Raw genomic sequence first — 26,314 nt, 5'->3', positions numbered from 1 at the left:
TAGTGTGTGTGAAAAACAAAGAAAATAAGAAGGGTACGCTCATCATATATCAGCTTACAAGAAGCAGTCCGCCCAAATTTGAGGGGACACTTTAACATGTTATCAGCTTAGATTACAAGCACATTTCCCTCAGTGTGTGAGAACACTTTCATGTTGTATTCATATATCAGTTCTCACATACTCACACACAATCAATCACATATACAGAGTGTTAGGCTTATTGAATAGCTGAGTGAGTCTTGCACAAAGACGTTAAACTTGTGTATGTAGTCTTTAACACATAGATGTTAAACAAGTGTTTGCTGGAAGGTACTGCCTTCAGTCTAGACTAGGATTTCAGTTAGGTAGTGGTGTAATTCCTCAACTGAGTGAGTTTGTATAAGGTGTTGTATAAATCAAAGTCTTCTAGTATATCCTACCCGAGGTGGTATAAGGGGTTACGTATGAGCAGTTGAAGTCTCCGAACATCCTTAAACATATCTTGTGTACTTAACTATTTATATTGTTTTCTTGTTTTGATCAGTTCGAGCTTTCATCAGTTCAGTTCTCACCATAACTGAACTGATATATGGAAGAGCTGATTCCTATTATTTTAGTTATTCAGTTTATATAAGTTAAAAGGCTTTCAAATTAATCAGCTTTCTTAACGAATGATTATTTCGAGGATTTTTCGCTTGGTTTAAAACAAAACTCGATCTAATTCATCGGTGTGTTCATTCTTAAAACACGAGCTATTAAGCTCATTGAGAATATTGTGTTTAAAACTCCTTCACAGGTGTTAGAACCGATCCATCAACCTATGGTCATCGATATTCTACCTTGAATTGGTGACAAACAAGATACTTGGAGACATACCGTAAAGACAAACAAGATACTTGGAGACATACCGTAAACAATTTTCCTCAAGTCTTTCTAGTAGAACCAAGTCCTCAAGTCTTTATACATCTTTATGTTGCTTGGGTGGAGACCCAACTTTCTTTGATGAGCTTGGGGCTAGAATCTCCTCTCTCAATGTAGCATCTTTTGGCACCACAACTCATCCTTATAGACACAAAGTCCCATCCGAATGAAAAAGAAAATCTGGAGCAAAGAAAGCATTGGTAGTGTAGAATATGAGAAGGAAATCTATCTGACAAGACTAGATTTGACATGACAAAAAAATGATTTTACTTCTCGACGTTTGATTGGAAGTATGAATTACTCATAAGGTACCTTTCAGAAATTGCCTTCAGTGTTCAGACTTTACACAAATAAATAGGATGATTATGATTATGCAGTATGTCCTAGCATCCTAAAAATAGTTATGCACAAAACAGATGTTGTCTCTGGTGTTGGTAACACCACTGACAACACTGAACAAATGTTTTAAAGTACGCACATGCTGAGAAATTTCCGAAGATAGGAGAATATCTCAAAATCCAAAGGTTTCGTGAAGATATCAGCCAGTTGGTTTTCAGTCCTGACAAATTCCAGTCGAATAATACCTTTTTTCAACCAAGTCTCGAATAAAATGATGTCTTATATCTATGTTTTTAGTTCGAGAATGTTGAACAGGGTTCTTAGAAATGTCTATGGCACTAGACTTGTCACAATACACAATCATTATTTCACTATAGAACCCATAATCATTAATCATTTGATTCATCCACATAAATTGTGAACAGCAACTGGCAGCTGCCACATATTCAGATTCAGCCGTGGATAAGGAGACACAGTTTTGTTTCTTGCTAGCCCATGATACAAGATTATTTCCTAAATAAAAACTGTAGTGCCCAAATTCAGTACACGTAAAACTCATGCGTTTATTTAATTATTAAATCATTCATTTAATTTTAAAAAGGAGTTTTAGTCTTGCATGATTTATTTAAATGCATTATTTTAAATTATTTATGTTTAAGTGATGCACGTTAAAATGTTTTGCGAGTTTCATGTTTTAGGCGATTATTCGAAGCGAGATCGAGGAAAAGACCGGTGACGATGTTGGCAATTTTAATGTGGTATTTTATTTTAAGTTAAGATGGCATTTTAAATAATTTATTTAGTTTAGCATTTTAAAGCTTTATTTATGTATTTAGCAATTTAAGAGTTTAGAACTTTTAAAATTAGTGTAGTAATTATTTTAAATAAGGAGTTTGATTATAGTAGTGTGTGTTAACTTTTAATTAGTATTTTAATTAGTTAATTTAGCACTAATTTATCCCTAATTAAAACACACACACGTTTTATACACCCACACACACTTACACGTTTTTACACACACTAGAAACCCTTAACACACACACACACACACATCTATTCATTCAGATTTTTATTATTTTTAAAAGTGAGAACCTAGGGTTCTTGAGTAGGTCAGCAGCCGCCCCCTCCCTCTGAATTTCCAGCATAGTTTCGTCGAGTTTTCTTCAAAGAAAACCGTTCCACGATCGTCCCGGATCAATCCTCACGCCATCTCCGCTTCGGTATCGTCGTTACGGTATTTTAAATATCAAAAGGCACGTATATTCTGTTCTTGATGCATCGATCATGTCATATTATGCGTGCGTTGTTATTTATGCGTAAAACCATGTGTATGATGTGTAGAAGTTTGAGCAATCATGTTTAAATCGCTTTTGAAACCCTCTTTAGATATGAAATTTACGTTTTTACTGTTCTGGTTGAAACTGCGATTTTTGAGTCGAGATTTTGTGAAAACTTTCGACTACAAAATTGTAGAACTTTTTGATGCCTTCGATTTGATATAAAATTCGAGATTTTTGGATGAAAATTGAGTGAGTTATGGCATTTTTCGTGGGACTGCTCAAACTGCGACTTTTACGAAAATTTGTTCTCTTGAAGTTTATTGTTGCATGGCTTCGTTGGGGATCGACGGGTGATCGTTGCCGTGTCTAAGTATGATTAGTATGATGTTGGGATGTTATTTGATACGTCGTATAGTGTCGATAGGCACTCAAATGCGTTAGAAGTCGTAGGAAAGGAATCGGTGTCAATTGCTATGCTTTAAATTGTATGTGTTGTAGGGTGAACGTCATTGCTTTGGGTGTTTGTACGAATTTGGTTGATGTATGGCATGCTAAGGTGGGTCTCGGGGTGTCGGTTTATGGTCCGGACAATCGAGTCTAGAGTGATAAGTATCGCGTGTATTGAAATTTCGTGAGTTTGCATTTCCAGTAGGTACACGGACCACCTCACGGACCAAGGCACGGGGTCCGTGCCTTTGTTTCTTTCGCAGTGCCAAATTCCAGAGGCTACACGGACTACCCACACGGACCTAGCCACGGGGTCCGTGCCCCTCCTCCTTTTCGATGTCTTTTTACAGAGTCTAGACGGTACCCATACACGGACCCAGGCACGGAGTCCGTGTCCTTCGTTTTTGGGAAAAATAATTTAGTATGCTTTGAGGTTCGACGTCATGGTTTAGCTTCAAGGGTTATCAAGGTCGTGCCATGGGAAATTGTAGAATGTCCTAAGGAATGATTGGGCTTGAGAGTAAGTTTAATTGCTACGTCTAAGTTATGCAAGTTAAGTATGCAATTTCATGTTAGTATGTCGTAGCAACGGCCCCGATCGAAGTCCAACGAATCCCTCAATGCCAAGTAAGTATGTTGACGTGCAAAGAAAATATTTTATGTTTTGGAGGTATGCTAAATGTTTTGTGACCAAATTATGTTGAGGATTGAAAGCGTTAAATTATGAACGGGGACCAATCCGCCCGTTAAATTATGAACGGGTTAGATCGAGGTTGGGAAGCGTTAAATTATGAACGTGGACCAACCAGCCCGTTAAATTATGAACGGGGATCTCATGTATGTGGCAGTGGATACGTCCCTGTCAGCCCAGTACTGTGGTTTGTCTGATCAGGCATTTATTATGTTATGGGTCACTGGCTTTGAAACATGCCTCTACGCAAAATGAGGAATTTATGTATGTTCAAGTATGCAGTATGTTTATGAAAGTTTTGATGGCAAGTCTAGTTATGTACGTATGTATGTTCAAGTTTATTATGCAAGTTCAAGTTTCAAGTTATGTATGTCCTATTTTAAAGTTGCATGCGATTTTATTACGTAGTACTCGTTATTCCAGTTTATACGTGTTGAGTCTTTAGACTCACTAGACTTGATCGATGCAGGTGACTATGTTGACGAGACAGGAGGTGGTGACCAAGGGGCAGGCTTGGACTGAGTGGAAGGCTAGACCCGAGGACCGCAATGCTTACGTTTTATGCAAAGTTTCAAAATACTCTGATTTTTAAATATCTGGATGCGAAATATTTTGAGACAGATTCTTTTAGCAAAATTTTATTTGTGACGGAGGATTTCGAGATCTATTTTTATGAATGTTGAGTGACGACCGTATGGATGTTTACATTTAAGAAATTTTTTAATTCTTCCGCTATTTTTTTAAGTATGAAAATACGGTACGTTACAGTTGGTATCAGAGCGGTGTTCTTGTAAAGGGTCACGCCTACTGCCAGTCGCAAGAAGCTCACGAAGTCACACCTCAAGTCTATAAGTTTAAGGTTTTGCATTATGTTATGTAGTAAGCATCAAGTTATGATTTCAGTATGTGCATGTTTTAAGTTTGAATTACGTGCATCATAAGATATTGATATATGTTCATGCATATTGGGTTTACGTGTTGGGTAATTGTTGGAACAGTATGCCTCCTAGACGTGTAGTAGACCGGGAAGTCAAGGAGGAGGACAGAGAGCCTCGAGTTGAGGAGAGGGCCAATCCTCCACCTCCACCGCCAGACATGCAGGCACAGATGCTTGCAGGCATGACGCAGTTCTTCGTGCAGGCTTACGGGGAACCAAGCTACAGCAGCAGGTGCAGGGGCGAGACCCCAACCAGAAGCAGTGTATGAGAGGTTTAGGAGAATGAGTCCTAAGGAGTTTTCGGGTACCACTGACCCGATGGTAGCCGAGGGATAGATTAAGTCCATGCAGGTAATATTCGACTTTATGGAACTGACTGATGCGGACCGGGTTAGATGTGCCACGTTCATTCGGACAGGGGACGCCAGACTGTGGTGGGAGAGCGCATCAATGGCAGTCAATCTGCAAGTATTGCCATGGAATGGTTTCAAGGAGGTCTTTTACTCCAAGTACTTCACTGATGAAGTACGATCTAGACTCACCAATGAGTTTATGACGCTGCAACAGGGAGACAGTAGCGTGGCAGAATTCGTGAGGAAGTTTGAGAGAGGGTGTCACTTCGTGCCCCTCATTGCAAATGATGTACAGGCAAAGTTGAGGCCTTTTCTGAATGGTCTGCGGCCGATCCTGCAGCGCGATGTGAGAGTAGCTGGCCCTACTAGCTAGCGGTTGCCGTATCTAGAGCATTGGCGGCAGAACAGGATCTGAGGGATATAGAGGCGGACAAACAGGGCAAGAGGCCCTACCAGATCCCCGCAAACATCAGCAGCAGCAGCAAAATACAGAGGCCCCCTTTTAACAGAAGCAGTATCCATGTTCCTCCATGGAAGAAGCCGTAAAGCCAGGACCGCCAAAGGGCAAGGGTTCCATTCACATCAATGAGCGCCACAGAGGCCAGTCGTTGTTTTTCCAGTGTGCCCGAAAGGCAACCGCCGATCACCCGGGGCAGTGCTTATATGGGTCAGGCAAGTTTTTCAATGTGGAGCTACTGATCCAGCTGAAAGAGTGCCCACAGTGGAACGAGCCAACTCAAGGCAGAGTGTTTCGCCATGCATGCAAGGAGGCGAACCCCGACACTACCACTACTACTTACATTTAACTTTTCTACCTACGGCTCATTATTATTTTGCCTTGCATGTGGAATTTTATGTTGGATTATTAGCGTGCCTAGGAAATTTTTTGTGCCCTATTGATATTGAGTTTTTTCTATTATGCTTGAGATGTATGTTAGTAAGATTGGGGATATAGTTTTTGTGGTGTGCTAGTGCTACCGCATCTCAGGAAACATTTTTATTAAGAGATTATCCACAACTGCACTGATAGACTCAGGAGCCACTCACTCCTTCATATCGGAGACGTTTGCTAATCATTTGGACCTCAAGTTCATTGGTCTAGACGTGAACTTTTCAGTGACAGTCCCATCAGGGAAAGAGCTATTAGCTACCAGTGTGGTCAGAGATATCGATCTAGAACTGCATGGCTACCTGGTATATGCAGATTTAATCCTATTGTCGATGCCAGAATTCGACATTATCTTGGGCATGGACTGGCTGACTAAGAATAGAGTTCTGATAGATTTTCAGAAGAGATCAGTGTTGGTCAGACCGTTGGGCATGGAGCAGTTTCTATTTGAGCAAGCTAGATGGAGGAGTCTCCATCGCATGATTTCGTGCATGCAGGCGAGGAGGATAATTTCTAAGGGGTGTCAGGCTTTCTTGGCCAGTGTTATCTCAGCACCTGACATGCCCACTCCTTCTATATCAGAGGTACCTGTAGTCAAAGAATTTCCAGACGTCTTTCCAGATGACGTTACATGCCTTCCACCAGATAGAGAGGTGGAGTTTGCGATTGATCTCATGCCAGGCACAATGCCAATCTCTAAGGCACCATACAGATTAGCTCCAGCTGAGATGTTATAACTTAAGCAGCAGATTCAGGAGCTCTTAGACAAGGAGTTTATCCGCCCGAGTTTCTCACCATGGGGCGCGTCAGTACTCTTTGTGAAAAAGAAAGACGGAAGCATGAGACTGCGCATCGATTACCGTGAGTTGAACAAGGTAACAATCAAGAACAAATACCCACTTCCTAGAATCGAAGACTTGTTTGATCAATTGCAGGGAGCCGCAGTGTTCTCTAAGATAGATATTCGATCAGGGTATCATCAGCTGAAAGTGAAGGATGCAGATGTCCACAAAACAGCCTTCAGAACCAAATATGGGCATTACGAGTTCTTAGTAATGCCATTTGGATTGACGAATGCTCCAGCAATTTTCATGGACCTCATGAACCGAGTATTTCAGCCCTACCTTGATCAGTTCTTCATCGTGTTTATTGACGACATCCTTATATACTCGAAGAACTATGAGGAGCATAGCCAGCACTTGAGGACAGTTTTACAGGTTCTGCAGAGTCGCAAGTTGTTTGCGAAGTTCAGTAAGTGTGAATTTTGGTTGCAGAAAGTAGCGTTTTTGGGGCATATAGTATCTAGTAGTGGAATCGAGGTGGATCCAGCGAAAGTAGCAGCTGTCAAGGAATGGGTTGAACCGAAGAATGCATCAGAAATCCGCAGCCTTTTGGGTTTAGCTGGTTACTACCGTAAGTTTATTAATGGATTTTCATCCATAGCAGTGCCGCTCACTTCACTAACCAAGAAAAATGCCAAATTTGTGTGGAGTGGTGAATGTCAGAAGAGCTTCGATACGTTGAATCAAGCTCTCATTTCGGCGCCAGTGCTAGCCATGCCGACGGGACAAGGTGATTTTGTGCTATACACTGATGCATCTAAGCTCGGGTTAGGCGTAGTATTGATGCAACAGGGTCGGGTCATAGCTTATGCTTCCAGGCAGTTGAAAGTGCACGAGAAGAATTACCCGACGCACGATCTTGAGCTAGCCGCCGTTGTCTTCGCACTGAAAATTTGGAGACACTATCTATACGGCGAGAAATGTCAGATTTTCACTGACCACAAGAGTCTCAAATATTTCTTCACGCAGAAAGAGCTGAATATGAGACAGAGACGGTGGTTGGAACTTGTGAAAGATTACGACTGCGAAATTAGCTACCATCCGGGGAAGGCTAATGTTGTCGCAGACGCTTTGAGTAGAAAAGTGGCAGTTGTCGCTCAGTTGACAGCTCAGAGACCGCTTCAGTCGGAGATTCAGAGATTTGGTCTAGAGATTTATCGAGAGGGCAGAGCTCCTAGACTGTCTAATATGATAGTCAAATCTGGGTTGCTAGACCGTATCCGAGCAGGTAAGTCTTCAGATGAGCAGTTACAGAAATAGAGACTGAAAGATGAAGCCAAGGGCAGTGTGTTGTACACAGTTTCAGACGGCATTTTGAGATACAGAGGCAGAATGTGGGTGCCTAGTGTTGGTTCGATCAGACAGGATATTTTGACAGAGGCACACGCATCTCCGTATTCCATTCACCCAGGAGGCACCAAGATGTACAAAGACCTACAGTTATTGTATTGGTGGCCAGGGATGAAGCGAGACATCTGTAGATTCGTATCAAAAGGTCTCACTTGTCAGCAAGTAAAAGCTGAACATCAGAGGCCAGCAGGATTGGTTAAGCCACTCCCCATTCCTGAGTGGAAGTGGGAGAACATTACTATGGATTTTGTGGTTGGGTTGCCGAGATCAGTCAGAGTATCGAATTCTATTTGGGTTATAGTGGAGCGACTCACTAAATCAGCACATTTTCTACCAGTGAAGACGACTTTCTCCATGACGCAGTATGCGGAGCTTTATCTCAGGGAGATAGTTCGTTTACATGGATTTCTAGTTTCAATTGTGTCCGACAGGGACCCAAGGTTTACGTCGTCCTTCTGGAAGAGCCTACATGCAGCCATGGGGACAAAGTTGCTTTTCAGTACAGCTTTTCACCCGCAGACAGATGGTCAGGTCTGAGCGAGTGATTCAGGTTTTAGAGGATTTACTGAGAGCCTACATGATTGAATTTCAAGGAACTTGGGAGTCTAGACTGCCTCTAGTGGAGTTCACATACAACAACAGCTTCCAAGCATATATTGGTATGGCTCCGTATGAGGCGTTGTACGGGAGGAAGTGCAGATCACCGGTTCATTGGGATGAAGTCGGTGAGAGAGCAGAACTTGGTCCAGAGATAGTTCAGCAGACCGCAGTCGTAGTAGCCAAGATTCGGGACAGAATGAAGACCGCCCAAAGCCGTCAGAAGAGCTATGCTGATAAGAGAAGGAGAGATCTCGAGTTTGCCGTCGGTGATCACGTATTCGTTAAGATAGCACCTATGAAGGGTGTTATGAAATTTGGGAAGAGGGGCAAGCTGAAACCGAGGTTTATTGGACCATTCGAGATTTTGGAAAGAGTTGGAACATTAGCTTATCGTGTAGCCCTTCCGCCGAATCTGCCGGGGTACACAATGTGTTCCACGTTTCTATGCTGAAGATGTATCTAGCCAATCCTTCGCATATTCTGAGTTATGAGCCGTTGCAGCTGGCTCCAGACCTATCTTATGAGGAGAAACCGACCCAAATCCTAGACAGGCAAGAGCGTAGGCTTCGGAATAAAGTGACTAAACTAGTCAAAGTCCAGTGGCTAAATCAATCGGTGGAAGAGGCCACTTGGGAATCAGAAGCAGATATGAGATTTCGCTACTCGGAGTTGTTCGGTAAGACTTAATTTCGAGGACGAAATTTTTATAAGTGGGGGAGGAACTGTAGTGCCCAAATTCAGTACACGTAAAACTCACGCGTTTATTTAATTATTAAATCATTCATTTAATTTTAAAAAGGAGTTTTAGTCTTGCATGATTTATTTAAATGCATTATTTTAAATTATTTATGTTTAAGTGATGCACGTTAAAATGTTTTTCGAGTTTCATGTTTTAGGCGATTATTCGAAGCGGGATAGAGGAAAAGACCGGTGACGATGTTGGCAATTTTAATGTGGTATTTTATTTTAAGTTAAGATGGGCATTTTAAATAATTTTTTTAGTTTAGCATTTTAAAGCTTTATTTATGAATTTAGCAATTTAAGAGTTTAGAACTTTTAAAATTAGTGTGTAATTATTTTAAATAAGGAGTTTGAATAAAGTAGTGTGTGTTAACTTTTAATTAGTATTTTAATTAGTTAATTTAGCACTAATTTATCCCTAATTAGTATTTTAATTAGTTAATTTAGCACTAATTTATCCCTAATTAAAACACACACACACGTTTTATACACCCACACACACTTACATGTTTTTACACACACTAGAAACCCTTAACACACACACACACACCCACCTATTCATTCAGATTTTTATTATTTTTAAAAGTGAAAACCTAGGGTTCTTGAGTAGGTCAGCAGCCGCCCCCTCCCTCTGAATTTCCAGCACAGTTTCGTCGAGTTTTCTTCAAATAAAACCGTTCCACGATCGTCCCGGATCAATCCTCACGCCATCTCCGCTTTGGTATCGTCGTTACGGTATTTTTAAATATCAAAAGGCACGTATATTCTGTTCTTGATGCATCGATCATGTCATATTATGCGTGCGTTGTTATTTATGCGTAAAACCATGTGTATGATGTGTATAAGTTTGAGCAATCATGTTTAAATCGCTTTTGAAACCCTCTTTAGATCTGAAATTTACGTTTTTACTGTTCTGGTTGAAATTGAGATTTTTTAGTCGAGATTTTGAGAAATCTTTCAACTACAAAATTGTATAACTTTTTGATGCCTTCGATTTGATATAAAATTCGAGATTTTTAGATCAAAATTGAGTGAGTTATGTTGTTTTTCGTGGGACTGCTCAAACTGCGACTTTTACGAAAATTTATGCTCTTGAAGTTTATTGTTGCAGGCTTCGTTGGGGATCGAAGGGTGATTGTTGCCGCGTCTAAGTATGATTAGTATGATGTTGGGATGTTATTTGATACGCCGTATAGTGTCGATAGGCACTCGAACGCGTTAGAAGTCGTAGGAAAGGAATTGGTGTCAATTGCTATGCTTTGAATTGTATGTGTTGTAGGGTGAACATCATTGCTTTGGGTGTTTGTACGAATTTGGTTGATGTATGGCATGCTAAGGTGGGTCTCGGGGTGTCGGTTTATGGTCCGGACAATTGAGTCTAGAGTGATAAGTATCGCGTGTATTGAAATTTCGTGAGTTTGCATTTCCAGTAGGTACACGGACCCCCACACGGACCCAGGAACGGGGTCCGTGCCCCTCCCCCTTTTCGATGTCTTTTTACAGAGTCTAGACGGACCCATACACGGACCCAGGCACGGGGTCCGTGTCCTTCGTTTTTGGGAAAAATAATTTAGTATGCTTTGAGGTTCGAGGTTATGGTTTAGTGCAAGGGTTATCAAGGTCGTGCCATGGGAAATTGTAGAATGTCCTAAGGAATGATTGGGCTTGAGAGTAAGTTTAATTGCTACGTCTAAGTTATGCAAATTAAGTATGCAATTTCATGTTAGTATGTCGTAGCAACGGCCCCGATCGAAGTCCAACGAATCCTTCAATGCCAAGTAAGTATGTTGACGTGCAAAGAAAATATTTTAAGTTTTTGGAGGTATGCTAAATGTTTTGTGACCAAATTATGTTGAGGATTGGAAAGCGTTAAATTATGAACGGGGACCAATCCGCCCGTTAAATTATGAACGGGTTAGATCGAGGTTGGGAAGCGTTAAATTTTGAACGTGGACCAACCAGCCCGTTAAATTATGAACGGGGATATCATGTATGTGCCAGTGGATACGTCCCTGTCAGCCCAGTACTGTGGTTTGTCTGATCAGGCATTTATTATGTTACGGGTCACTGGCTTTGAAACATGCCTCTACGCAAAATGAGGAATTTATGTATGTTCAAGTATGCAGTATGTTTATGAAAGTTTATGTTGATGGCACGTCTCGTTATGTATGTATGTATGTTCAAGTTTATTATGCAAGTTCAAGTTTCAAGTTATGTATGTCTTATTTTAAAGTTGCATGCGATTTTATTACGTAGTACTCGTTATTCCAGTTTAAACGTGTTGAGTCTTTAGACTCACTAGACTTGATCGATACAGGTGACTATGTTGAGGAGACATGAGGTGGTGACCAAGAGGCAGGCTTGGACTGAGTGGAAGGCTAGACCCGAGGACCGCAATGCTTACGTTCTATGCAAAGTTTCAAAATACTCTGATTTTTAAATATCTGGATGCGAAATATTTTGAGACAGTTTCTTTGAGCAAAATTTTATTTGTGACGGAGGATTTCGAGATCTATTTTTATGAATGTTAAGTGACGACCGTATGGATGTTTACATTTAAGAAAATTTTTAATTCTTCCGCATTTTTTTTAAGTATGAAAATACGATACGTTACAAAAACACCCTCCCGAGGTGTTTTTTCTATCATCTAAATCTCATGCCCAGTCAGAGTCAGAGAATCCTACCAAGTTTGTGTTCGTGTCATGAGTGTACCACAAACCAAATTCCAGAGTACCTGCAATGTATCTTAATATACGTTTCAGTGCTTTTAAGTGTGAAATCTTCGGATCGGCTTGGTACCTAGCACATAAGCACACACTGAACATGATATCGGGCCGAGTAGCAGTTAAGTACATGAGACTACCAATGATGCTGCGTCACAAGGTGTTGTCAACACTTTCGACAACACCATCCTTAGACAGTTTTTCACTCGACCGCATAGGTGTTCTCACATGTTTTGAGCTATTGGTAGAGAACTTCTTGATCAAATTTTTTGCATACTTGGACTGACACAAGAATATACCATCATGCAATTGCTTAACTTGTAATCCAAGAAAGAAATGTAGTTCTCCTACCATGCTCATTTCGAATTGAGAAGACATGCAGTCCCCAAAGTTATTCACAAGGATTTGAGATGACCCACCGAAAATAATATCATCTACATATACTGACAGATCAAGATATCATATTTCAATTTTGAATGAAAAGAGTTTTTTCAACCTCACCTCGTTTGAAACCCAAGTTTATGAGATAGTCAGCTAACCTGTCGTACCAAGCCCGTGGAGCCTGTTTCAGTCCATACAGGGCCTTTTTCAGTTTGTAGACATGGTCCATGTGGTGAGGATCTTAAAATCCCTTAGGTTGATAGACATAGGCTTCCTCATTCAAAATTCCATTCAAGAAAACACTTTTCATATCCATTTGATACAATTTAATACACATATGACATGCAACAGCAAGGAACAATCGTACAGCCTCTATTCGTGTCACAGGTGCAAAGGTTTCATCAAAATCCACCCCCTCAACTTGTGTATACCCTTGAGCCACCAATCTCGCCTTATTTCGAATAATGTTACCGGATTTATCTGTTTTATTTTTAAATATCCATTTTGTTCCAATAACATTTACATTCGAAGGTCCGGGGACTAAATCCACACATCATTGTGGATAAATTGTTCTAGTTCTTCATGCATGGCATTGACCAAAATTAATATTTTAATGCATCATTAATGTTTTTGGGTTCAATCAAAGATATAAAGCAAGAGTGACCTACTTGAGAATACGTGGAGTTCATGCACACCATCTCGATCATTTTCCGATAGTCAACCTTCTCCTTTTTCCTAGTTTGCACATCTTCATATACCTCACCAATGATTTGTGATGGTGATGATTCTTCTGAATTTTGCTGGGAATATCTTTCTCAAGGTCGATTATCACGTCATCATCATCTTCATTTTCATTTTCCACAATTTCTGTTCTGTTTGGTAGTGGTGTTGTATCTGGTGTTGTCTTACTGGTATCAGCACCGATCACAACACCGGGACTGGTTAATGTCTCACTTGTATCCAGTAGCCCTTCGGTACCATCTTCTTCAGATTTTCCTGTAAGGTCAGCACAATCATCAAACACTACATTAATCGATTAAATAGTAGTTCTAGTTCTCAGATTAAAAACACAGTAAGCCTTGCTATTCAGAGAATATCCGAGAAACAGACATTTATTACTTTTGGAGTCAAATTTCGCAAGGTGATCACGATCAGTTAGGACGTAACAGACACAACCAAAGATATGAAAGTATTTATGATTTGGTTTTCTTCCCATTAAGATCTCATAGGATGTCATGGTAGATCCATTTCTCAAAAACACCCGGTTGGAAATATGACAAGCATTATTCAAGGCTTCCGCCCAAAAACGTTTTGACACATGTTTAGAGCTTAGCATGACCCGAGCCATCTCTTGAAGAGTCCGATTCTTCCTTTCTGCTATTCCATTTTGTTGAGGAGTTTTAGGAGCTGAGAATTCATGTGTTATACCTTTCTTTTCACACAGTGATGTAAACGAGGAATTTTCAAACTCCTTTCCATGATCAGTTCGGATTTTAATCATATTTTCATCATGTAAATTCGTGATTCTAGCATGCAATTTTTTGAAGACATCAAAGGTGTCAGATTTTTCTCTTATAAAACTTACCCAAGTGTAACGCGAGAAGTCATCAACACAGACAAACGAGTATTTCTTACGCCGAGGCTTTCAACGTTCATTGGACCCATTAGACCCATGTGCAGGAGTTCTAGGCACCATGTTGTCCCGAAGTGTTGTAACACCGGGTGGGAAACACGCGTTTGTTTACCTTTCAGACAAGGCCCGCAAACATAGGTGTTTCCAGAACATAAATTAGGCATACCTCTCACAGCATCAAAATTACACAACTTCTTTAAGTTTTTGAAGCTCACATGACTCAATTTTTTATGCCAGATATCCAGAACATTAGTTTTGGCACTTCGGCAGTCATCACCTTCTCCTAATTGGTAGCAGTTGTCGGCAGAACGAGCACCTGTCATTATACATATATTAGCATTATTGAAAACTTCACAACTGTTTTTGTTAAATTTAACATGCAAATCATCATCACAAAGTTGACTTATGCTGATTAGATTTGAGTTTAGTCCTTCAACATGTAAAACATTGTGCAGTTGTGGAAGTCCTTCAACTCTCAGGGTTCCTTTGCCTACAATTTTTCCTTTAGCACCTCCACCATAAGTTACACGCCCACTTTTTACTTCAACATAATCAGTGAGGTATTCTCTGGTTCCAGTCATGTGGCGTGAACAGCCACTATCAAAGTACCATATTCCTGCAATGTTAGTTTTTAGAGACGCATAAATGACATTGCATTGAATTCCAGTTTTAGGTACCCATATTTGCTTCGTGGAGGTTTTCTTGACAGTGGTGTTGTGCTTGGTGTTGGGTAACACTTCATGCAACACTTGTTTTGATTACCAATTCAGGTAATCATTTCGTAATTTGTAGCAGAATGGTTTGATGTGTCCAGACTTATGACAGTAGTGACATACGAAATGACACTTTCTTTGCTGTGTTTGAGATGTTGAGACTTTCTTCTTGGCATGAGCCTCATTTGATGAAGGAAGAACTTTTGAGGGTGAGAAAGTTTGACTTGATGAATTCGGCTTTCGTTCAAAGGCTAAATTGTTGATTTGTATAGTTTTTGTAGGTGGATCCAATATTACGGGGACAGTGTAGTCTTTAACACCCTTCACAAAAACTGGAGTCTTTGAACCAGCGTTGGATGTTTCACCGTGTTCAAATATACTTTCAACGTATCCAAGACCGGTTCTTCCGTCCTTTCCCATCGTGAGCATTGTATCAAGTTTAGACGAGCTTGAATTGAATTTGGCAAGTGTCTTCGAAACCTTCTCAAGATCATCCTTGACTTTTCATAGTTCAAGATCCTTTTTACTCAGCAGGACTTCAAGACGTGACAAACCCTTTTTTAGATCGGTGTTTTCTTTTGAAAGCATTGTATTTGTCTCATTCCTCTTGAGCCAATTACCATATAGTTCTTCGTACATCATCTGCACAATCTCAACAGTGAGTTCTTCTTGGTCAAAATCCTGGATTTCTTCAACATCAGAGTTCTCTATTGATTTGGCATTAAGGCACAGTGATTTTGTCACAGCGTTGCGGCCAGGTATTGCAACACCAGTAGCAACACCAGAAGGATTGACCTGCGGTTTGTATATATCTTTCTGAACGGCAGATAGTGAAGTGCAATCAACTCCTTCCTTCAAGTCCCTTTCTTCATCGGTGTTATCGTCACTCAAGGAGACTGTCATGTTTTTATTTCTGCGGAGTCGGTTGGCACATACATTTGCATAATGGCCGAATCCCGAGCATTCTCGACATTGGACTGAATCAAGTTTCTTTGTTTCTGTACGACCTGATGAATCATTTCTTGATCTGAAAATTCCTTGAGTTGATGCAGTTATTTTATTTCTTTCAGAAGGAACAAACTGTGGTCTTGATGTGGATACCATCTTCTTCTTTTCTCTCATTCTTTTTAGATAGTCACCGAACTTCTTTGTGATTAAGGAGATTGATTCTTCACCAAGATCAGAATCCTTTGCCTCTTGAATTAGGCTGTTTACAGAATCATTAGTGGTCTGTAAAGCAACAGCCTTCCCAGTGTTTCTTCTCTGTAAGTCCAGATTCATCTCAAATGTTCTGAGGGAGCTAATTAGATCTTCCAGATTAAGTGTTGAGGTGTCCTTGGATTTGTCAATAGAACATATTTTGATATTGAAACACTCAGGAAGGGATCTCAGGACCTTGCTAACCAATCTTTCATTTGATATAGGATCACCAAGACTAAACGCCTCATTTGCAATCTCGCGTAATCTACGATCATATTCCACAATAGTCTCGTTCTCCTCCATCCTTAGACTTTCAAATTTAGAGGTTAAAATTCTGAGTTTGGTTCTGCGAACACTGTCGGACCCTTCACAGTGCTTTTGAAGTCTTTGGCCGAGATACAGTTGGTAATTAGGCTGAACATGTTGACATCAACAGAAGTGAATATGGCATTGAGTGTCTTCGAATTAAAGTTTGAGGTTTGGACTTCAACATTGGTCCAAGAATTTTCTGGTTTACTTCTGTCATCAGCGTCAACTGTTCTTGGTGGAGACCAACCATCTAAGACTCGTTGCCAAGCCCTTTCTTCGATGGATTTGATGTACATCCTCATCTTAACTTTCAAAAGGGCGTAGTTTGAGCCATCCAAGACTGGTGGTCTAAATGCAGTACTTGATGCTAGTGAATCCATCGGTTTTTTTTTATTTCAGATTATTTCCTGTACAAATAACAGAAAGGACAGAATCAATAACTTAGTGTGTCAAGTGTTGGCTCTGATACCACTTGAAAGAATTGTTGCGCATAAATAACATGAAATAAATATTAAAACTAATATATCAGAATTGGGTGTTGTGCTCAGTGTTGTCAACACCAGCACACAACACAACATCGGAAATTTATAATTTAACTTAGATATAATTTAAACAAATAAACACCAGATTTAGATTATGCACAAGTAAAAATACTTGTGTGATGCCTCATGGCAAGAAATTTACTAGAAAATTATGTAAATCGTTTACACCCAAAACAATACTAGTGAGATTAACAAAACTAAATCCCTTGACACTTCAAGGAATTAACATGCATCAAACACTCAAAGTAAATACTAGATGCATGAAACACAAAGCGTGTTACTTAAAACCAAACGAAACCACTCTTCGTCCAACACTCTCCGTCAGTGTTGTTCTTCGAGTGTTGGCAACAGCAATCAGAAACACTGTCACAAGATAGGCGGACCACTCTTGATCCTGTTGCAAATCTTCGAAACCTGAATCTTCCTCAGCAAAGCTCTGTAGCCATCAGCGTATCTTCCTGCTTCTCTCGTCTCTTAATTGATAATTTACCCACTTATATATAGTCCCTTTCTTTGACCTAGATCTTTATAGATCATTCTCACCTATGAACAAGGAAAGAGTTTAATAGAAATCAAAACTCTAATCCAAGGTAACTGCATTATATCTTATAGATAGATTCCTAAATTAATTAAGTAATTCCTAATAAAAGGATTCACTACATCAAGGAAAGCAAATCTATCAGTTTTGGCTAGGAGTGCAAAATCGAAATACAATCTGAATTTCCTTTTAGATCTAATTGGGTTGTACGTACCTTTATGGAAAGTCGTAATCATTCATTCTTAACTCCTTAAAATGTGCATCTAACATCGTAATATTTCGACAACAAAGAAATCATTGACTCAATAATTTTCAGAAGCCATTGTACCAACTTGTCAACAAATGTTATCCTCGGAGATAGATATTGGAGGGTCTGAGCATGTAGATTTCACAAAAAAAATATAATAAAAACTTTGAGAAAGAGCTTAACACATGAGCAAAATGGTATTAATGTTGAAACACTGCTTGAATTCTTGCATATGAGAAAACGAAGAATTTATATTTTTCGTTCATTATGAGACCGATTCAAATAACATATAACACATAATGAACAAATTCCCAGATAAAGTACAACATCTGAGTTTTCGTAACTATAATTGAATCATAAAATATGTCATTGAAAATTCTACATCACTTGATGAAGTTGAGAAGTCCTGTGAAGAGGTTATCAAGTTTGTTAACTTGGATGAAATTATTGGTTGTAATTGATGCATGAATTACGATATAAGTGGGTGTCATCATATTTTAACAATTTATTTTCTGCTAGAATGTCAAATACTCATATATATGAAAGTTCACATTATTTTCAAGAGATATGTCTCAAATAAGAACTCGCAGATAAATTTTATCACTCATTTCAATAGGGAATTCAAACATCAAAAGCATAATGAGTTAGTTTCTAAACATATTAATATGAATGAGCATCCCAATATTAAGACAAACTAGCCAACGAAAATTCAAATGGTTAAGATGTATGCGAAAAATAAATGAGTGAAGTTTCAAAGTGAAATGAGTGGGAGTCATGATTATTATGTGTAGAAAGAATCTATAAGAGTTGACTTAATGGTTTACAATGTGATAAATTTTCAATGTTCTTACTCCAAACGAAAGGTTCTCACGCATGACAAACATAGAGACTATATATCACGTAGCTATGCAGGAATGTGTTAGCTTTTTTTTTCCGCATCAACCAAGTCTTTCAATTGCCTAATAAGTATATACTCAAATGATGGACACAAGATGCAAGAGTTATAGAAATATTCTATGAGGGAGCAAAATATCATCGATAATAAACTATAAAACAATGATAACATAAACGAAAAAGATTTTGTAGCTATAATTGGTACTATAAATGTTTTATTTTATTAAATTATAGTATTATATTGACTCATTGAGAAATTGAAGTTAATAATTGTCTCAATCATTGCAGATTCTAACAACACGTGAACAAATGAAATGTGTTTGGATGGATGAAGTTCATTATATATGTCATGTTGTAGCTGACTAGTTATTTCATTAGTTGCTTTGTTTTTTGGTTTCTGGATAGTCGGGGATGAGTATGATGAACATAAACATGGGTACTAAAAGTGTGTTGTCCAGTAATATCATATAATTATCTCGTTGCCTTAAGTTTAGGCTTCTAATGTTTAATTGGATTATTGTGTTTCCGAAATATCATATAAATTTTTTGTTTTTTTTAAATATTTTTAAAAAATGTTGAGATTGGTGTAGGCCAACGACACACATAAATATATATATATATATATATATATATATATATATATATATATATATATATATATATATATATATATATATATATATATAGACACGCACTGAGCTACTGTGATTGGGTCAATACGTGAAACCGAATCACACCATTCATCTGGTTGGCACCCTAAATCAAATTGTGGCAAGTGGTGAGTTACTCTTCACGAGTTCCATTCTATATAATTCCCACAGAGTGCCGAAGCGACACAGTTAAAAGAAACCTCAATACATTTGGTACTCACAAAAAATAGATGGTGGGTCTACTTCCGGTGGCAGAAACTAATAGGATTTGGATCTTCTGCTGTGACTAAAAACGTATCACTCTTTTTACACGAGATGATCATCATCTTGATCATCTCGTATAAAAAATGCACATACTTATCCAAGCTTATATGAGATATGAGTCTAGAGGTGGGAGTTCGGGCACGGGTAACTGGAAAAAATTTGGGTTGAGATCTTTAACTAAATACTTTCTTTTTTCATGATTTATTGAATTTGTCCATGAAAATATTATGTTTATTTTTTCATGACTTGACAATATTTGTAATTTATCACAATACCAATATAATTGACTAATAAAATAAATAAAAGTTTATATCACAACAACAAAAATATACAATTAATATACATCCAAAAAATATATTGAATTATAGTACTTCCAACTAATAATACTATAAAAATGGTTCTAATTCAAATATTTAAATTTCGAATTCAATATTTAACGAAGACCACGCTTCCTGACCATTCTTTTTTTTTTTGGACATATTCTTTTTTAATTTCGACTAAGACGTATACAATTACATGAAATCTCTGTTTCAACATATAATCTCATTAATCGTGGCTAGGGAGTATATAAGCTCTCAGCAAGTGGGCTGTTGCTAGGGGTAAAGGAACGTAATTGAACCGAAAGTAAAGAAAATATTAAGGCTAGAATGAGTTATATTCAAGCTCAAGTTCGATTCTAATATAGAAAAAATTAATCTTCTTTGCTTGAATACGGTTTGAATCAAAGCTTTATTTTGAGTTCGACTAAAAACATTTGAACATATTCACGAGGGACTCTAAATAAAAACTCTAAATATATTTATTTAGTATGCAATTATATTAATAAACTATTAAAACTTTTGAGCTACGAACGAACTATCAAACAAAATGATTTAGGCTTCAGTTCGATTCGGAAAAAGTTAAAACATGTTAGAGTTCGTTCGAATTCGATAATTTCAAGTACAAATCAATATTTTCGAGTTGGATCAATTCACTTACACCTCTAAGTGAAGCTAGTGTGCAAGGGAGCTAAGTGGTAAGCCAGGTTCGGTGCTAGGGAGCTTAGAGGTATGTTGGTGTGAGCTACTCTTAGTAGGCGATACGGTGGGACATCTCGACCTATTCTCATGTTCTTTACGTAATTTCCGACCTACCTCAGATTCAAAGTCATATATCAGATCAGCTCCGGCCACCGGAAGGAGACCAACCATCTAGTTCCAGTTACCAAAAGTTCGTCCATTTTGTTATGTGCATCAACATATCTATGCTATTTTATAATAGTTGAGAGATTGATAAAAACTTATCTATCCTTTTATTTATGATTAATATTAACCTTCCAATTCCATTTGTGTGCTTGGAATATTTGTGCACTTGAAAACTTCTTCATTTCCCAAACTCCCACTTCCTAACACGATCATTGCGTCCCCACTTTCTTATGTGAGATGCATTGGTTTGTTTACGAGTGAAATGAATATGCTGTTAAAACATAATATAATACAATGGGCAGGAACATGAGTCCATGACTATTTTTTTAATTTTATTTTTTGAATCAGAAAGATGACTATGATACAAACAAAATCTTGCTGTCACGAATTTGAACACTCTTCCTAGCAGTTACTTCTCTAGCTTTTAGAAATTTGAGTTCATAGGTGATTAACATACCTCAGTTCTTGGTCATCATCAATGAATTCAAACTGATTTAAGCAGAATACAGCAAAAAAGGCACTGCAGAAACAAGCAGAATGCTGTAAATCTTGCATACTAAACGTAAAATGCATCTCTTGAACCAAGTAAACAAAAGCAAATAACTAGGGTACCAAGTATAAATAACCCGTTGTATGCTAAAAAAACACTGACAATCCACACATAAGATGTATGCTTTTTCAATTTTCACAGCTTCAATTCTCATAAAAAGCTCACAATCAGCAAAAAAAGCTCACATAAGTATGATTAGTATGATGTTGGGATGTTATTTGATACGCCGTATAGTGTCGATAGGCACTCGAACGCGTTAGAAGTCGTAGGAAAGGAATTGGTGTCAATTGCTATGCTTTGAATTGTATGTGTTGTAGGGTGAACATCATTGCTTTGGGTGTTTGTACGAATTTGGTTGATGTATGGCATGCTAAGGTGGGTCTCGGGGTGTCGGTTTATGGTCCGGACAATTGAGTCTAGAGTGATAAGTATCGCGTGTATTGAAATTTCGTGAGTTTGCATTTCCAGTAGGTACACGGACCCCCACACGGACCCAGGAACGGGGTCCGTGCCCCTCCCCCTTTTCGATGTCTTTTTACAGAGTCTAGACGGACCCATACACGGACCCAGGCACGGGGTCCGTGTCCTTCGTTTTTGGGAAAAATAATTTAGTATGCTTTGAGGTTCGAGGTTATGGTTTAGTGCAAGGGTTATCAAGGTCGTGCCATGGGAAATTGTAGAATGTCCTAAGGAATGATTGGGCTTGAGAGTAAGTTTAATTGCTACGTCTAAGTTATGCAAATTAAGTATGCAATTTCATGTTAGTATGTCGTAGCAACGGCCCCGATCGAAGTCCAACGAATCCTTCAATGCCAAGTAAGTATGTTGACGTGCAAAGAAAATATTTTAAGTTTTTGGAGGTATGCTAAATGTTTTGTGACCAAATTATGTTGAGGATTGGAAAGCGTTAAATTATGAACGGGGACCAATCCGCCCGTTAAATTATGAACGGGTTAGATCGAGGTTGGGAAGCGTTAAATTTTGAACGTGGACCAACCAGCCCGTTAAATTATGAACGGGGATATCATGTATGTGCCAGTGGATACGTCCCTGTCAGCCCAGTACTGTGGTTTGTCTGATCAGGCATTTATTATGTTACGGGTCACTGGCTTTGAAACATGCCTCTACGCAAAATGAGGAATTTATGTATGTTCAAGTATGCAGTATGTTTATGAAAGTTTATGTTGATGGCACGTCTCGTTATGTATGTATGTATGTTCAAGTTTATTATGCAAGTTCAAGTTTCAAGTTATGTATGTCTTATTTTAAAGTTGCATGCGATTTTATTACGTAGTACTCGTTATTCTAGTTTAAACGTGTTGAGTCTTTAGACTCACTAGACTTGATCGATACAGGTGACTATGTTGAGGAGACATGAGGTGGTGACCAAGAGGCAGGCTTGGACTGAGTGGAAGGCTAGACCCGAGGACCGCAATGCTTACGTTCTATGCAAAGTTTCAAAATACTCTGATTTTTAAATATCTGGATGCGAAATATTTTGAGACAGTTTCTTTGAGCAAAATTTTATTTGTGACGGAGGATTTCGAGATCTATTTTTATGAATGTTAAGTGACGACCGTATGGATGTTTACATTTAAGAAAATTTTTAATTCTTCCGCATTTTTTTAAGTATGAAAATACGATACGTTACAAAAACACCCTCCCGAGGTGTTTTTTCTATCATCTAAATCTCATGCCCAGTCAGAGTCAGAGAATCCTACCAAGTTTGTGTTCGTGTCATGAGTGTACCACAAACCAAATTCCAGAGTACCTGCAATGTATCTTAATATACGTTTCAGTGCTTTTAAGTGTGAAATCTTCGGATCGGCTTGGTACCTAGCACATAAGCACACACTGAACATGATATCGGGCCGAGTAGCAGTTAAGTACATGAGACTACCAATGATGCTGCGTCACAAGGTGTTGTCAACACTTTCGACAACACCATCCTTAGACAGTTTTTCACTCGACCGCATAGGTGTTCTCACATGTTTTGAGCTATTGGTAGAGAACTTCTTGATCAAATTTTTTGCATACTTGGACTGACACAAGAATATACCATCATGCAATTGCTTAACTTGTAATCCAAGAAAGAAATGTAGTTCTCCTACCATGCTCATTTCGAATTGAGAAGACATGCAGTCCCCAAAGTTATTCACAAGGATTTGAGATGACCCACCGAAAATAATATCATCTACATATACTGACAGATCAAGATATCATATTTCAATTTTTGAATGAAAAGAGTTTTTTCAACCTCACCTCGTTTGAAACCCAAGTTTATGAGATAGTCAGCTAACCTGTCGTACCAAGCCCGTGGAGCCTGTTTCAGTCCATACAGGGCCTTTTTCAGTTTGTAGACATGGTCCATGTGGTGAGGATCTTAAAATCCCTTAGGTTGATAGACATAGGCTTCCTCATTCAAAATTCCATTCAAGAAAACACTTTTCATATCCATTTGATACAATTTAATACACATATGACATGCAACAGCAAGGAACAATCGTACAGCCTCTATTCGTGTCACAGGTGCAAAGGTTTCATCAAAATCCACCCCCTCAACTTGTGTATACCCTTGAGCCACCAATCTCGCCTTATTTCGAATAATGTTACCGGATTTATCTGTTTTATTTTTAAATATCCATTTTGTTCCAATAACATTTACATTCGAAGGTCCGGGGACTAAATCCACACATCATTGTGGATAAATTGTTCTAGTTCTTCATGCATGGCATTGACCAAAATTAATATTTTAATGCATCATTAATGTTTTTGGGTTCAATCAAAGATATAAAGCAAGAGTGACCTACTTGAGAATACGTGGAGTTCATGCACACCATCTCGATCATTTTCCGATAGTCAACCTTCTCCTTTTTCCTAGTTTGCACATCTTCATATACCTCACCAATGATTTGTGATGGTGATGATTCTTCTGAATTTTGCTGGGAATATCTTTCTCAAGGTCGATTATCACGTCATCATCATCTTCATTTTCATTTTCCACAATTTCTGTTCTGTTTGGTAGTGGTGTTGTATCTGGTGTTGTCTTACTGGTATCAGCACCGATCACAACACCGGGACTGGTTAATGTCTCACTTGTATCCAGTAGCCCTTCGGTACCATCTTCTTCAGATTTTCCTGTAAGGTCAGCACAATCATCAAACACTACATTAATCGATTAAATAGTAGTTCTAGTTCTCAGATTAAAAACACAGTAAGCCTTGCTATTCAGAGAATATCCGAGAAACAGACATTTATTACTTTTGGAGTCAAATTTCGCAAGGTGATCACGATCAGTTAGGACGTAACAGACACAACCAAAGATATGAAAGTATTTATGATTTGGTTTTCTTCCCATTAAGATCTCATAGGATGTCATGGTAGATCCATTTCTCAAAAACACCCGGTTGGAAATATGACAAGCATTATTCAAGGCTTCCGCCCAAAAACGTTTTGACACATGTTTAGAGCTTAGCATGACCCGAGCCATCTCTTGAAGAGTCCGATTCTTCCTTTCTGCTATTCCATTTTGTTGAGGAGTTTTAGGAGCTGAGAATTCATGTGTTATACCTTTCTTTTCACACAGTGATGTAAACGAGGAATTTTCAAACTCCTTTCCATGATCAGTTCGGATTTTAATCATATTTTCATCATGTAAATTCGTGATTCTAGCATGCAATTTTTTGAAGACATCAAAGGTGTCAGATTTTTCTCTTATAAAACTTACCCAAGTGTAACGCGAGAAGTCATCAACACAGACAAACGAGTATTTCTTACGCCGAGGCTTTCAACGTTCATTGGACCCATTAGACCCATGTGCAGGAGTTCTAGGCACCATGTTGTCCCGAAGTGTTGTAACACCGGGTGGGAAACACGCGTTTGTTTACCTTTCAGACAAGGCCCGCAAACATAGGTGTTTCCAGAACATAAATTAGGCATACCTCTCACAGCATCAAAATTACACAACTTCTTTAAGTTTTTGAAGCTCACATGACTCAATTTTTTATGCCAGATATCCAGAACATTAGTTTTGGCACTTCGGCAGTCATCACCTTCTCCTAATTGGTAGCAGTTGTCGGCAGAACGAGCACCTGTCATTATACATATATTAGCATTATTGAAAACTTCACAACTGTTTTTGTTAAATTTAACATGCAAATCATCATCACAAAGTTGACTTATGCTGATTAGATTTGAGTTTAGTCCTTCAACATGTAAAACATTGTGCAGTTGTGGAAGTCCTTCAACTCTCAGGGTTCCTTTGCCTACAATTTTTCCTTTAGCACCTCCACCATAAGTTACACGCCCACTTTTTACTTCAACATAATCAGTGAGGTATTCTCTGGTTCCAGTCATGTGGCGTGAACAGCCACTATCAAAGTACCATATTCCTGCAATGTTAGTTTTTAGAGACGCATAAATGACATTGCATTGAATTCCAGTTTTAGGTACCCATATTTGCTTCGTGGAGGTTTTCTTGACAGTGGTGTTGTGCTTGGTGTTGGGTAACACTTCATGCAACACCTGTTTTGATTACCAATTCAGGTAATCATTTCGTAATTTGTAGCAGAATGGTTTGATGTGTCCAGACTTATGACAGTAGTGACATACGAAATGACACTTTCTTTGCTGTGTTTGAGATGTTGAGACTTTCTTCTTGGCATGAGCCTCATTTGATGAAGGAAGAACTTTTGAGGGTGAGAAAGTTTGACTTGATGAATTCGGCTTCCGTTCAAAGGCTAAATTGTTGATTTGTATAGTTTTTGTAGGTGGATCCAATATTACGGGGACAGTGTAGTCTTTAACACCCTTCACAAAAACTGGAGTCTTTGAACCAGCGTTGGATGTTTCACCGTGTTCAAATATACTTTCAACGTATCCAAGACCGGTTCTTCCGTCCTTTCCCATCGTGAGCATTGTATCAAGTTTAGACGAGCTTGAATTGAATTTGGCAAGTGTCTTCGAAACCTTCTCAAGATCATCCTTGACTTTTCATAGTTCAAGATCCTTTTTACTCAGCAGGACTTCAAGACGTGACAAACCCTTTTTTAGATCGGTGTTTTCTTTTGAAAGCATTGTATTTGTCTCATTCCTCTTGAGCCAATTACCATATAGTT

General features: G+C 38.6%; 1 long non-coding RNA gene across 1 annotated transcript; it reads right to left on the bottom strand.

Moving 5' to 3' along the window:
• Window positions 1-867: 867 nt before the first annotated feature.
• LOC140837894 (uncharacterized) lies at window positions 868-21,352 on the bottom strand. Its single transcript, XR_012119501.1, has 3 exons — window positions 21,105-21,352; window positions 17,623-17,781; window positions 868-1,080 (listed from the first exon to the last, which is right to left on the bottom strand). It is a non-coding gene; the product is annotated as an uncharacterized lncRNA (long non-coding RNA).
• Between the last annotated feature and the right edge of the window lie 4,962 nt (window positions 21,353-26,314).

Source organism: Primulina eburnea, chromosome 8, assembly GCF_022965805.1.
Source record: "Primulina eburnea isolate SZY01 chromosome 8, ASM2296580v1, whole genome shotgun sequence".
Taxonomy (NCBI): Eukaryota; Viridiplantae; Streptophyta; class Magnoliopsida; order Lamiales; family Gesneriaceae; genus Primulina; species Primulina eburnea.
The sequence above is the reverse complement of the archived record's forward strand: the minus strand, read 5'-3'. Positions and strand labels throughout refer to the sequence as shown.